The sequence below is a fragment of the Carassius carassius genome, chromosome 17 (genome assembly GCF_963082965.1).
Source record: "Carassius carassius chromosome 17, fCarCar2.1, whole genome shotgun sequence".
Taxonomy (NCBI): domain Eukaryota; kingdom Metazoa; phylum Chordata; class Actinopteri; order Cypriniformes; family Cyprinidae; genus Carassius; species Carassius carassius.
Window position 1 is genome coordinate 16097599 of NC_081771.1, and position 12870 is coordinate 16110468.

The 12870-nt window shown below is 37.3% G+C and overlaps 19 non-coding genes across 19 annotated transcripts; all 19 read left to right on the top strand.

Annotated features, from left to right (window-relative positions):
* The first annotated feature begins 7194 nt into the window (after positions 1 to 7194).
* On the top strand, positions 7195 to 7266 carry trnaa-ugc (transfer RNA alanine (anticodon UGC)). The gene has a single exon. It is a non-coding gene; the product is annotated as a tRNA-Ala (tRNA).
* A 309-nt stretch (positions 7267 to 7575) lies between these two features.
* Positions 7576 to 7647, top strand: trnaa-ugc (transfer RNA alanine (anticodon UGC)). The gene has a single exon. It is a non-coding gene; the product is annotated as a tRNA-Ala (tRNA).
* Positions 7648 to 7771: 124 nt separating this feature from the next.
* Positions 7772 to 7843, top strand: trnaa-cgc (transfer RNA alanine (anticodon CGC)). The gene has a single exon. It is a non-coding gene; the product is annotated as a tRNA-Ala (tRNA).
* Positions 7844 to 8025: 182 nt separating this feature from the next.
* trnaa-ugc (transfer RNA alanine (anticodon UGC)) lies at positions 8026 to 8097 on the top strand. Its single transcript has one exon. It is a non-coding gene; the product is annotated as a tRNA-Ala (tRNA).
* A 281-nt stretch (positions 8098 to 8378) lies between these two features.
* trnaa-ugc (transfer RNA alanine (anticodon UGC)) lies at positions 8379 to 8450 on the top strand. The gene has a single exon. It is a non-coding gene; the product is annotated as a tRNA-Ala (tRNA).
* A 124-nt stretch (positions 8451 to 8574) lies between these two features.
* Positions 8575 to 8646, top strand: trnaa-ugc (transfer RNA alanine (anticodon UGC)). Its single transcript has one exon. It is a non-coding gene; the product is annotated as a tRNA-Ala (tRNA).
* A 305-nt stretch (positions 8647 to 8951) lies between these two features.
* trnaa-ugc (transfer RNA alanine (anticodon UGC)) lies at positions 8952 to 9024 on the top strand. The gene has a single exon. It is a non-coding gene; the product is annotated as a tRNA-Ala (tRNA).
* Positions 9025 to 9148: 124 nt separating this feature from the next.
* On the top strand, positions 9149 to 9220 carry trnaa-ugc (transfer RNA alanine (anticodon UGC)). The gene has a single exon. It is a non-coding gene; the product is annotated as a tRNA-Ala (tRNA).
* Positions 9221 to 9538: 318 nt separating this feature from the next.
* Positions 9539 to 9610, top strand: trnaa-ugc (transfer RNA alanine (anticodon UGC)). The gene has a single exon. It is a non-coding gene; the product is annotated as a tRNA-Ala (tRNA).
* A 124-nt stretch (positions 9611 to 9734) lies between these two features.
* On the top strand, positions 9735 to 9806 carry trnaa-cgc (transfer RNA alanine (anticodon CGC)). The gene has a single exon. It is a non-coding gene; the product is annotated as a tRNA-Ala (tRNA).
* A 376-nt stretch (positions 9807 to 10182) lies between these two features.
* On the top strand, positions 10183 to 10254 carry trnaa-ugc (transfer RNA alanine (anticodon UGC)). Its single transcript has one exon. It is a non-coding gene; the product is annotated as a tRNA-Ala (tRNA).
* Positions 10255 to 10563: 309 nt separating this feature from the next.
* trnaa-ugc (transfer RNA alanine (anticodon UGC)) lies at positions 10564 to 10635 on the top strand. The gene has a single exon. It is a non-coding gene; the product is annotated as a tRNA-Ala (tRNA).
* A 124-nt stretch (positions 10636 to 10759) lies between these two features.
* Positions 10760 to 10831, top strand: trnaa-cgc (transfer RNA alanine (anticodon CGC)). Its single transcript has one exon. It is a non-coding gene; the product is annotated as a tRNA-Ala (tRNA).
* A 182-nt stretch (positions 10832 to 11013) lies between these two features.
* Positions 11014 to 11085, top strand: trnaa-ugc (transfer RNA alanine (anticodon UGC)). The gene has a single exon. It is a non-coding gene; the product is annotated as a tRNA-Ala (tRNA).
* A 477-nt stretch (positions 11086 to 11562) lies between these two features.
* Positions 11563 to 11634, top strand: trnat-ugu (transfer RNA threonine (anticodon UGU)). Its single transcript has one exon. It is a non-coding gene; the product is annotated as a tRNA-Thr (tRNA).
* A 294-nt stretch (positions 11635 to 11928) lies between these two features.
* Positions 11929 to 12000, top strand: trnaa-ugc (transfer RNA alanine (anticodon UGC)). The gene has a single exon. It is a non-coding gene; the product is annotated as a tRNA-Ala (tRNA).
* A 124-nt stretch (positions 12001 to 12124) lies between these two features.
* On the top strand, positions 12125 to 12196 carry trnaa-ugc (transfer RNA alanine (anticodon UGC)). Its single transcript has one exon. It is a non-coding gene; the product is annotated as a tRNA-Ala (tRNA).
* A 122-nt stretch (positions 12197 to 12318) lies between these two features.
* trnaa-ugc (transfer RNA alanine (anticodon UGC)) lies at positions 12319 to 12390 on the top strand. Its single transcript has one exon. It is a non-coding gene; the product is annotated as a tRNA-Ala (tRNA).
* Positions 12391 to 12709: 319 nt separating this feature from the next.
* Positions 12710 to 12781, top strand: trnaa-ugc (transfer RNA alanine (anticodon UGC)). Its single transcript has one exon. It is a non-coding gene; the product is annotated as a tRNA-Ala (tRNA).
* The last annotated feature ends 89 nt before the right edge of the window (positions 12782 to 12870 follow it).

Genomic DNA, 12870 nt, shown 5'->3' on the forward strand with positions numbered 1-12870 from the left:
GACAAACTATGACAGGTTCATCATACACAAATCTTGTTTAGTTAATCTCTTTGAATGGATAAAAACTATGGGTGTGCAATATTACATAAATATTTTCTGGGGTTTTATCTTTAATGATAATTAGATGAAATCTTACGGAGAGTGTTATTGTGCTGGTACCTTGACTTTTTTTCCATATTTGTCTTTAATCAAATTCAATTAGACACAATAGTGTTGTTACCAAGTGAAATAAAGTAAAGAAGAAAAAAAAAGTTTGCAATGCAGAGGAAACGGATATCTACCTTATCAATTTGTGGTTGCCATCTAGGTGCCACAGGGAGTTTGGACCAGTAACACTGTACAGCCTTCTGTGTGGTCTTTGTGACATGGCCCGTTGTGGCGCTACCCTTGGGTTAATTCGAACCAAGGTCCTCCGTACTCTTGTCTTTGTACACGAATTCCATCTGCCCGTAACTGCACCCTGACAGCCTCCGATCCCAGCTTGTCATTTCCATCCACAACGTCGGTAATCACATCGAGGTCAACATCAGTTATTTCAGAATACATCAGAGAGGGATTTAAATTGAACCTCCTGGAACAAACACGCATACAAAAGTATTATTGCTTCTCAAAAATAATTTTAAACCATTAACTAAGTGCACTTTTCATGCATTACAAGTAATAAAAAGCTAATTTTAAAACCAAATCTTACTTCGCATCGTTTGAAGTTTAAAGAGATGAGACTATCTCATCAGAATGGCTAATGTAATAAATTGCACTCACTATCTTTTTTTAATCTTCTCTAAAAGTTAAGATAAATTAATATGGGCTCATTAATACTTAGAACTTGCTAGACAGACAGTTTGAAAGCTATAGCTAGAGGGTTTAGACAGAAAAGACTTTTCAGAAGAGTTTAGAAATGATAGATGGATAGTTTAGAAAATAGTTTTCTACAATAACTATTTGGATAGTTTAATAATAGATAGAAGTGATAGATGGATATTTTAGAAAAGTGGCCAATTAAGAAATACAGATGATGGTTTAGAAAAGATAGACGATAATTTAGAAATGATAAAAGGAATAATTTAGAAACAACAGATAAACAGACAGTTTAGCAAATAGATAAATTGACATTAGAAATTATAGATGGATAGTTAGAATGTAGTATAGAAGACAGAGAGAGATTTTAGAAAAGACAAAAAAGGTAGACACTAGAAAGCCAGAATTTTAAAGTTCAAGATATTACAGATAGTTTAGAAATGACTTACCTTGTTGTCCATGCTCCATACGGTCTTGTACCTCTGCTATAGATTCATTGAGATCATCAAGTAACTTGTCTGCTTCTGGTGAAGTGATCAGCCTCCTTCTCACCCATGCAATGCTTCTTTGCATTGTTTCTAGCCTTTAAAAAAAAAGCCACTTTTATGTACTGAATTTTCAGGATGCAAAAAGGTTCATCAATATAATAATTTAGAATAGAATAAGAACATTCAATTTAATGGGCTAAAGAAAGCACACAAATCTAAGGTTCAGAAACAAGGGTGTGTAAACTCAGTCCTAGAAAGTCACTATCCAGCAGAGTTTAGCTCAACTTGCAATAAACCTTCCTGTAAGTTTCCCCGGATGCTTCTTCTTCTTCTTCTTTTTGATTTTTAACGGCGGCTTGCAACCAACTTAAATAGGTGCATTACCGCCACCTTCTGCTCCGGAGTGTGGACCAGAGTTTTACAATCTATTCACCAAACCCGTTTCTTTAATAAAATCGAAGAAAACTTTACTATTTATTTCACTTGCCCATTTTATTAAAACCTTAAAATTTATTTCCTGCTTTACCTTCTTTCTTAATTCTTCTATCATTATTCCTCTTTCTTGCTCATATCTTCTACAATCAAGAAATACATGAGTTACTGTTTCTTCAACCTTACAGATTTCACATAACCCGTTTGGGTGTTTCCCTATTATTTTAAGTGTGCTATTTAAATTTGAGTGCCCTAATAATATTCTGCTGAAAATAATCTCTTCTTTCCTTGACTTACCTATACTCTTTATACTTTGACTTACCTTGTTTAATAAACTGAAAAGGAATCTACCCTTTGTCCCATTGTTCCACTCTACTTGCCATTCTTCTATCAGTTTACTCCAGATTAAAACCTTCATCTCTGATTTACTTAATGGAACTTGTAACTCTATTATATCTTTCTGTAAAGCTTGTTTTGCTAATATATCCACTTCTTCATTTCCCCTTATTCCTATGTGTGCTGGAATCCACATAAAACTGATTGATATACCATTTTGGACAATTCTTGAATGCATATGTAGTATATTAAAAAGAATATCTTGATGATTAGATTTGTAAGATCTCAAGCTCTTCAAAACTGAAACTGAATCTGTACAAATTAAAACATTGTCAGGTTTTATTTCCTCTACCCACTGTAATGCCAAAAGGATTCCTATCAATTCAACAGTATAAACTGCCAAATGATTTGATGTTCGCTTTACTCCACTAATCCACTGATTACTAGTAACTTTGACTAAAAAAGCAGCCCCAGTTGTTTGATGTTCTGGATCTTTTGATCCATCTGTATATACTTGTATATGTCGAGGATATTGGGCTCTGATATATTCTGAGAAAGCATATCTAAAGTCAACTTCTCTTTCTGTTCTTTTAACCTCCAGCAGATGCAGATCTATATGAGGTGTTATATAAACCCATGGTTCATAATCCTGGATTTCAACTGTTGGACTCATCTTGATATTATTTACCTGTAATTCTTCTGCATAAATTTTACTACACCACCCAAAGCTTGTTAAACATCTTACATTTTGTTCCCAACAATTCTTTAAAACCACTTTTGTAGGGTGTTCATCTTTATGCCCCTGGAGGTTAGCCCAGTAATTAATCATTAATTGTTTCCTTCTAATCTCTAGTGGCATCTCTCCTACCAGGACTTGTAAAGCTGATATGGGTGTAGTCTTTACTGCTCCACAACATTGTCTCATTGCTTGAGCTTGGATTTTACAAAGTTTTCCTAACAGGTTTTTTGATGCAGAACCATATACCACACAGCCATAATCAAAAACAGACCGAATCATTGCTACATATATAGTTTTTAAAGAAGAAAAACTTGCCCCCCATTCCACTCCACTTATACATCTCATGATATTTAAAACCTTCTGACATTTCTCAACTATTTTATTAATATGTTCAGTCCATATAAGTTTTACATCAAAATAAATACCTAAAAACTTAAACACCTTTACCCTTTCCAATGTTTCCTCATACATCTTCAAACTCATTTCTATAACAACCCTCTTCTTAGAAAAAATAATTGTTTTAGTTTTCTCCACTGAGAATTTAAAACCCCAGTCAAATGCCCATTCTTCAACTTTCCTAATTGCCTCTTGTATTTTCCTATTAATAAACATCTGCAAACAAAGACCTACCAATATCTGGTTCTACTTGGTTAAAAACATCATTAATCATTATAGAAAACAATAATGGACTTATTACACTCCCTTGTGGAGTTCCATTTTCTATCTGGAACGTACTTGACACTTCATTCCCTATTTTTACCTGGAAACTCCTATTCTCCAGAAAATCTTTTATCCAGTTATATATTCTTCCACCAATATTCATCTTTCTTAATTTTATCAAAAGTCCCTCCCTCCACATCATATCATACGCCTTCTCGACATCTAAAAATACTGCTATCACAGATTCTTTATTTACCTGCGCCTTTCTAATTTCATTTTCTAAACATACTATAGGATCCATTGTTCCTCTACCTTTTCTAAAACCACTCTGATATTTTGATATAAATCCTCTATTTTCCAATAAATATGACAACCTTTCCGTAATCATCCTTTCCATAATTTTACAAACATTTGATGTAAGAGCTATAGGTCTATAATTAGAGGGATTCGAAGGATCTTTGCCTGGCTTTCTTATAGGTATTATTATCGCTTCTTTCCAAGCTTTTGGAAGCTTTCCTTCGTCCCATACTCTATTATATAATTCTAAAATTTTCCCCACAGCCCTATCCTTCAGATGTCTTAGCATTATATATCCAATCTGATCCTTCCCTGGAGATGAAATTTTTCTGTTTGCATTACAAATAGCTCTCATCAATTCATCTCTATTGAACTGGAAATTAATTGGCTGGCCTTCCATTCCCCCACATCTTACCATCACATCCATATTTTGCCCCTTTGTTATTTCTCTTCTCATTTTCCCTTCTTCACTTAATTCCCAGATGCTGTTGAGGGCTTGATTATCTGAATCAGGTGTGTTTAATTGGGGTTAGAGCAAAAAGGTCGCAGGACAGCGCCCATGTTTTACATAACCTGAAACAAAGCAATCTTACCTCACTAAAGTTGACTGTAATACACCAGAATCTTCTGTCAGCTGTCGAGTACAATTGTTCAGCTTCTGTTAACAACGCAAAATAAAATTTCTCCTGGTCTCCTTGATGTCAATCAACCGAATGCTTCGAACTCGGAGATAAACTAGTCTGGTCTTAGTCATGTCATCATTGATTGGACGAGAACAGTTCAAACTTATTGGTTACAGAAATCAGTGGGCGCGGCTCATTATACTATTAGCAAAACGCTGTAAATAACGCGCGCTTTTGTGCAATCAGAATGGCGTTTTTTTTACGGCGTCCTGTGGCAGGCCAAACGGCGCAAAAAGCAGCGCTTTTTACAAACACTAAAACGCCGTTAAATACGGCGTTTTTTACGGTTAACGCGCGTTTTTAACGGCGTTTGCCATCAGGACGGCGTATTTGACGGCGCTGATACCGTTTTAAACGGCGTAAAAAACGGCGTTTTGAATGTAAACGCGATTCATCTAATTCTGACCCTTTTGGCTTGCCATACGTTTTGATACACCAAAACGCGCATTACTATGGAAAGCCGATTGGTTCACAATTCGTCATCAACCAGACGCCTGGTGTAGAGAAAACGCCGTATTTTACGGCGTTTAAGACAAAAAGACGCCGTAAAATACGGCGTTTTGTAGCACAGACGGCGTAAACTACGGCGTTTAAACAGCAGAACCGCCGTTAACTTCGGCGTTTATTGATGCAATCCAAAACGCCGTTAATTTCGCCGTTTGGCCATCCATAATACGCCGTAATTTACGGCGCTCCGTTTGACAAAGACGGCGTAAAAAACGGCGTTTTCTGTAATATTATAATCAGCCCCTCCTTTTATGCGCAGTCCAGCCCCTTAGATGCAGTAGGCAGTCAGACATGAACAGTAGAATGTCGATGTGAATGGCGATCGACTTCAAGGATCCTGTTTTTTTTTTACGTTATGTGGCCAATATTTGGACTTTTCATCATGTGATGTTTTTACTTTTTCACTGGGTAAACGTGTGACTTTGTCGTCTTTTTCATATGTACACAAATGGTACAGTTTTATTATCATTTTGTGTAAGTTGGAGTGTGTCAAATCTAGTGATCATACGCTTGAGAGTGTCCGCTTCTGTAGTACCGTGGTCTGTGTTCCTTGCGACCATGAACTGCTTCTTTAGAGACGGGAGTTCGAATCTGGGGTCCGATGTTCTTTTACTCTTCTTCGTTTGTTGTGTATTAGAATGTATTTTAAGTTTTGGAGAAACTGCCCTTTCTGCAAATAACAGGAAGAACAGGACATTTTATTATTCAACAGCCTTTGCGAATCAGTTGAACTAAGCTGTGGCGTCGGTTTTTATTGTTCATTAAACTTGACTTCCCATGTGAAAGCGATTGTTTTGCTTGTTTAGGTATAGGCTTGCTTGCAGTAGCCTATGCCTTGAGTACAATATGAGGATCTGCACGCTGTTACTGCAAGAGGGATCATAGACATACACGGATTTAAATGTATTTTAATGTCATGGTTTTTATTGTAGCGGCATGTTTATCAGGATTAATCAATCTGTCTACATATATGCTACCCAATAACTGCGCTCAGATCCAGAGAATCTGACTCGTTTAAGATGATCATATCAAAATAAACAGTTATTTTAAACCGGCTCTGGCCTTGGAATATTTCTTTGTTTGATTGACTCAAATTTGTAGTAACACCAAATCGAAATAAGAACAAAAAGAAATAAAGAGAAATGACAACGCGGTTTGTATTATTATTATTATTAGCCTGTTGTTATTATTATTATTATTATTATTATTATTTCGTTTTGTTCGAGAAACGGATATTTTTTTTATCTATGAGTAAAATAATAATAAAAAAGCTTATGCCATTGTGCGTGGGCGGCCCTAAAAGGAACCTTTTCAAGTCTATGACTTTCCCATCACGCAGGATAAGAGTTGATCTGATGTGCCGCTCAATAACGTTTCTTCATGTTTGGCTGCTGCAGACTCTTGCAAATAGGTATAGGCTAGCCTTTCTCATACAAAGCGCAACACTGCACTTCTCGGGTCAGCAGCGCTGGCGCTATCCCTTGCATTGTGATAACTAACAGAGGAAAGAAATATAAATGTCTGCTTCATTTTGTGTACTTCCACAAAACGTTAAATAGTTTTGGTAAAACAGGCCTTTAGACCGCTTCAGTGGTCTACTTAAATGAAACAATCCAAAACAAATATATTTAATTTGTATAAATACAACAAGACCTAGGCTAATGTGCAGTCTTTCCAGTCACAGCTCCTAATCTGCATTGTGCTCACACCCACTCGCAGCGCAGCTTATTCCTACAGAATGGAGGGAGGGATGTTAGGAGTAAACGGTTTACAGTTTACGTACCCGTTTATTGATTTAATTATTTATTTATTAATTTTTGCTATTTAGTTGTTTTAATGCTATTTTAAAAAAGAAAAAAACATCCGTCTAGTTGCAGATTGTAATCTACAAGATTCTGTGTGTATGAGGTCCTGGGTTCAATCCCCAGCATCTCCAAGAAATGTTTAATGACTTTCATGTGAGTTTAAGCAAAATAATTTCTCTTCTTTCCTTGAAACTGTTCCACGACTGGATTGTTAGTGTTTGTTATACAAAGAAGCAGCAATGTTGTTTGAAAAAGGGGGATGTAGCTCAGTGGTGGAGCGCATGCTTCGCATGTATGAGGTCCTGTGTTCAGTCCCCAGCATCTCCAATTACCGTTTGATGACTTTCATGTCAGTTTAAGCAAAATAATTTTGCCTCTTTGCTCTAGTGTTATGCGACTGGACTGTTAGTGTTTGTTAAACAAAGAAGCAGCAATATTGCTTGAAATATGGGGATTTAGCTCAGTGGTAGAGCGCATGCTTTGCATGTATGAGGTCCTGGGTTCAATCCCCAGCATCTCCAAGAACAGTTTAATGACTTTCATGTGAGTTTAAGCAAAATAATTTAGCTTCTTTGCTCTAAAGTGTTATGTGACTGGATTGTTAGTGTTTGTTATACAAAGAAGCAGCAATGTTGTTTGAAATATGGGGATGTAGCTCAGTGGTGGAGCGCATGCTTCGCATGTATGAGGTCCTGGGTGGCATCTCCAAGCACCGTTTGATGACTTTCATGTGAGTTTAAGCAAAATAATTTTGCTTCTTTGCTCTAGTGTTACACGACTGGATTGTTAGTGTTTGTTAAACAAACAAGCAGCAATGCTGTTTGAAATATGGGGATGTAGCTCAGTGTTAGAGCGCATGCTTTGCATGTATGAGGTCCTGGGTTCAATCCCCAGCATCTCCAAGAGAAGTTGAATGACTTTCATGTGAGTTTAAGCAAAATAATTTTGCTTCTTTTCTCTAAAGTGTAATGCGACTGGATTGTTAGTGTTTGTGAAACAAAGGAGCAGCAATGTTGTTTGAAATATGGGGATGTAGCTCAGTGGTAGAGTGCATGCTTCGCATGTATGAAGTCCTGGGTTCAATCGCCAGCATCTCCAAGCACTTACCTGCAAATTTACGCAAAGCAGATTTGCTTTAGTTCCCTAATTGGAGTTATAGCACTGTTTAATGAGTTTCATGTAGGTTTAAGCAAAATAATTTCTCTTTTTTCCTTGAAAGTGTTACATGACTGGATTGTTAGTGTTTGTAAAATAAAGAAGCAGCAACTTTAATGGAATATGGGGATGTAGCTCAGTGGTAGAGCGCATGCTTTGCATGTATGAGGTCCTGGGTTCAATCCCCAGCATCTCCAAGAAATATTTAATGACTTTCATGTGAGTTTAAGCAAAATAATTTCTCTTCTTTCCTTGAAACTGTTACATGTTCTTTGCTCTAGTGTTACACGACTTGATTTTTAGTGTTTGTTAAACAAAGAAGCAGCAATGCTGTTTTCCTGGGTTCAATCCCCAGCATCTCCAAGAATTGTTTCATGTAAGTTCAAGCAAAAAAAAATCTCTTCTTTTCTTCAGATTGTTACATGACTGGAATGTTAGTGTTTGTAAAATAAAGAATCAGCATTACTGTTAGAAACATGGGGATGTAGCTCAGTGGTAGAGCGCATGCTTTGCATGTATGAGGTCCTGGGTTCAATCCCCAGCATCTCCAAGAACTGTTTAATGACATTCATGTGAGTTTAAGCAAAATTATTTTGCTTCTTTGCTCTAAAGTGTTACGCGACTGGATTGTTAGTGTTTGTTATACAAAGAAACAGCAATGTTGTTTGAAATATGGGGATGTAGCTCAGTGGTAGAGCGCATGCTTTGCATGTATGAGGTCCTGGGTTCAATCCCCAGCATCTCCAAGCACTATTACCTGCAAATTTAAGCAAAGCAGATTTGCTTTAGTTCCCTAACTGGAGTTATAGTGTTTGTCAAACAACCGAAACATAAAAGCTGTCAACTTTATGGCTATATAGGCATGCTTTGCATGTATGAGATCCTTCCTTTAATCTCTATCATCTCCAAATCATCTCCAACCACTGTTTAATGAGTTTCATGAGTTTCATGTAGGTTTAAGCAAAATAATTTCTCTTCTTTCCTTGAAAGTGTTACATGACTGGATTGTTAGTCTTTGTAAAATAAAGAAGCAGCAATATTAATGGAATATGGGGATGTAGCTCAGTGGTAGAGCGCATGCTTTGCATGTTTGAGGTCCTTGGGTTCAATCCCCAGCATGTCCAAGAACTGTTTAATGACTTTCATGTGAGTTTAAGCAAATTAATTTTGCTTCTTTGCTCTAAAGTGTTACGCGACTGGATTGTTAGTGTTTGATATACAAAGAAGCAGCAATGTTGTTTGTAATATGGGGATGTAGCTCAGTGGTAAAGCGCACGCTTTGCATGTATGAGGTCCTGGGTTCAATCCCCAGCATCTCCAAGAATTGTTTAATGACTTTCATGTGAGTTTAAGCAAAATAATTTTGCTTCTTTGCTCTAAAGTGTTCCACGACTGGATTGTTAGTGTTTGTTGTACAAAGAAGCAGCAATGTTGTTTGAAAAATGGGGATGTAGCTCAGTGGTGGAGCGCATGCTTCGCATGTATGAGGTCCTGTGTTCAGTCCCCAGCATCTCCAATTACCGTTTGATGACTTTCATGTCAGTTTAAGCAAAATAATTTTGCTTCTTTGCTCTAGTGTTACACGACTGGATTGTTAGTGTTTGTTAAACAAACAAGCAGCAATGCTGTTTGAAATATGGGGATGTAGCTCAGTGTTAGAGCGCATGCTTTGCATGTATGAGGTCCTGGGTTCAATCCCCAGCATCTCCAAGAGAAGTTGAATGACTTTCATGTGAGTTTAAGCAAAATAATTTTGCTTCTTTTCTCTAAAGTGTAATGCGACTGGATTGTTAGTGTTTGTGAAACAAAGAAGCAGCAATGTTGTTTGAAATATGGGGATGTAGCTCAGTGGTAGAGCGCATGCTTCGCATGTATGAAGTCCTGGGTTCAATCCCCAGCATCTCCAAGCACTTACCTGCAAATTTAAGCAAAGCAGATTTGCTTTAGTTCCCTAATTGGAGTTATAGCACTGTTTAATGAGTTTCATATAGGTTTAAGCAAAATAATTTCTCTTTTTTCCTTGAAATTGTTACATGACTGGATTGTTAGTGTTTGTAAAATAAAGAAGCAGCAACTTTAATGAAATATGGGGATGTAGCTCAGTGGTAGAGTGCATGCTTTGCATGTATGAGGTCCTGTGTTCAGTCCCCAGCATCTCCAATTACCGTTTGATGACTTTCATGTCAGTTTAAGCAAAATAATTTTGCCTCTTTGCTCTAGTGTTATGCGACTGGATTGTTAGTGTTTGTTAAACAAAGAAGCAGCAATATTGCTCGAAATATGGGGTTTTAGCTCAGTGGTAGAGCGCATGCTTTGCATGTATGAGGTCCTGGGTTCAATCCCCAGCATCTCCAAGAACAGTTTAATGACTTTCATGTGAGTTTAAGCAAAATAATTTAGCTTCTTTGCTCTAAAGTGTTATGCGACTGGATTGTTAGTGTTTGTTATACAAAGAAGCAGCAATGTTGTTTGAAATATGGGGATGTAGCTCAGTGGTGGAGCGCATGCTTCGCATGTATGAGGTCCTGGGTTGCATCTCCAAGCACCGTTTGATGACTTTCATGTGAGTTTAAGCAAAATAATTTTGCTTCTTTGCTCTAGTGTTACACGACTGGATTGTTAGTGTTTGTTAAACAAACAAGCAGCAATGCTGTTTGAAATATGGGGATGTAGCTCAGTGTTAGAGCGCATGCTTTGCATGTATGAGGTCCTGGGTTCAATCCCCAGCATCTCCAAGAGAAGTTGAATGACTTTCATGTGAGTTTAAGCAAAATAATTTTGCTTCTTTTCTCTAAAGTGTAATGCGACTGGATTGTTAGTGTTTGTGAAACAAAGAAGCAGCAATGTTGTTTGAAATATGGGGATGTAGCACAGTGGTAGAGCGCATGCTTCGCATGTATGAAGTCCTGGGTTCAATCCCCAGCATCTCCAAGCACTTACCTGCAAATTTAAGCAAAGCAGATTTGCTTTAGTTCACTAATTGGAGTTATAGCACTGTTTAATGAGTTTCATGTAGGTTTAAGCAAAATAATTTCTCTTTTTTCCTTGAAATTGTTACATGACTGGATTGTTAGTGTTTGTAAAATAAAGAAGCAGCAACCTTAATGGAATATGGGGATGTAGCTCAGTGGTAGAGCGCATGCTTTGCATGTATGAGGTCCTGGGTTCAATCCCGAGCATCTCCAAGAAATATTTAATGACTTTCATGTGAGTTTAAGCAAAATAATTTCTCTTCTTTCCTTGAAACTGTTACATGTTCTTTGCTCTAGTGTTACACGACTGGATTTTTAGTGTTTGTTAAACAAAGAAGCAGCAATGCTGTTTTCCTGGGTTCAATCCCCAGCATCTCCAAGAATTGTTTCATGTAAGTTCAAGCAAAATAATTTCTCTTCTTTTCTTCAGATTGTTACATGACTGGAATGTTAGTGTTTGTAAAATAAAGAATCAGCATTACTGTTAGACACATTGGGATGTAGCTCAGTGGTAGAGTGCATGCTTTGCATGTATGAGGTCCTTGGTTCAATCCCCAGCATCTCCAAGAATTGTTTAATGACTTTCATGTGAGTTTAAGCAAAATTATTTTGCTTCTTTGCTCTAAAGTGTTACGCGACTGGATTGTTAGTGTTTGTTATACAAAGAAGCAGCAATGTTGTTTGAAATATGGGGATGTAGCTCAGTGGTAGAGCGCATGCTTTGTATGTATGAGGTCCTGGGTTCAATCCCCAGCATCTCCAAGCACTATTACCTGCAAATTTAAGCAAAGCAGATTTGCTTTAGTTCCCTAACTGGAGTTATAGTGTTTGTCAAACAACAGAAACATAAAAGCTGTCAACTTTATGGCTATATAGGCATGCTTTGCATGTATGAGATCCTTCCTTCAATCTCTATCATCTCCAAGCACTGTTTAATGAGTTTCATGAGTTTCATGTAGGTTTAAGCAAAATAATTTCTCTTCTTTCCTTGAAAGTGTTACATGACTGGATTGTTAGTCTTTGTAAAATAAAGAAGCAGCGATATTAATGGAATATGGGGATGTAGCTCAGTGGTAGAGCGCATGCTTTGCATGTATGAGGTCCTTGGTTCAATCCCCAGCATCTCCAAGAACTGTTTAATGACTTTCATGTGAGTTTAAGCAAATTAATTTTGCTTCTTTGCTCTAAAGTGTTGCGCGACTGGATTGTTAGTGTTTGATATACAAAGAAGCAGCAACGTTGTTTGAAATATGGGGATGTAGCTCAGTGGTAGAGCGCATGCTTTGCATGTATGAGGTCCTGGGTTCAATCCCCAGCATCTCCAATTACAGTTTGATGACTTTCATGTCAGTTTAAGCAAAATAATTTTGCTTCTTTGCTCTAGTGATATGCGACTGGATTGTTAGTGTTTGTTAAACAAAGAAGCAGCAATGTTGCTCGAAATATGGGGATTTAGCTCAGTGGTAGAGCGCATGCTTTGCATGTATGAGGTCCTGGGTTCAATCCCCAGCATCCCCAAGAACTGTTTAATGACTTTCATGTGAGTTTAAGCAAAATAATTTTACTTCTTTGCTCTAAAGTGTTACGCGACTGGATTGTTAGTGTTTGTTATACAAAGAAGCAGCAATGTTGTTTGAAATATGGGGATGTAGCTCAGTGGTGGAGCGCATGCTTCGCATGTATGAGATCCTTCCTTCAATCTCTATCATCTCCAAGCACTGTTTAATGAGTTTCATGTAGGTTTAAGCAAAATAATTTCTCTTCTTTCCTTGAAAGTGTTACATGACTGGATTGTTAGTGTTTGTAAAATAAAGAAGCAGCAATTTTAATGGAATATGGGGATGTAGCTCAGTGGTAGAGCGCATGCTTTGCATGTAAGAAGTCCTGGGTTCAATCCCCAGCATCTCCAAGAAATGTTTAATGACTTTCATGTGTATAAGCAAAATAATTTATCTTCTTTCTTTGAAACTGTTACATGACTGGATTGTTAGTATTTGT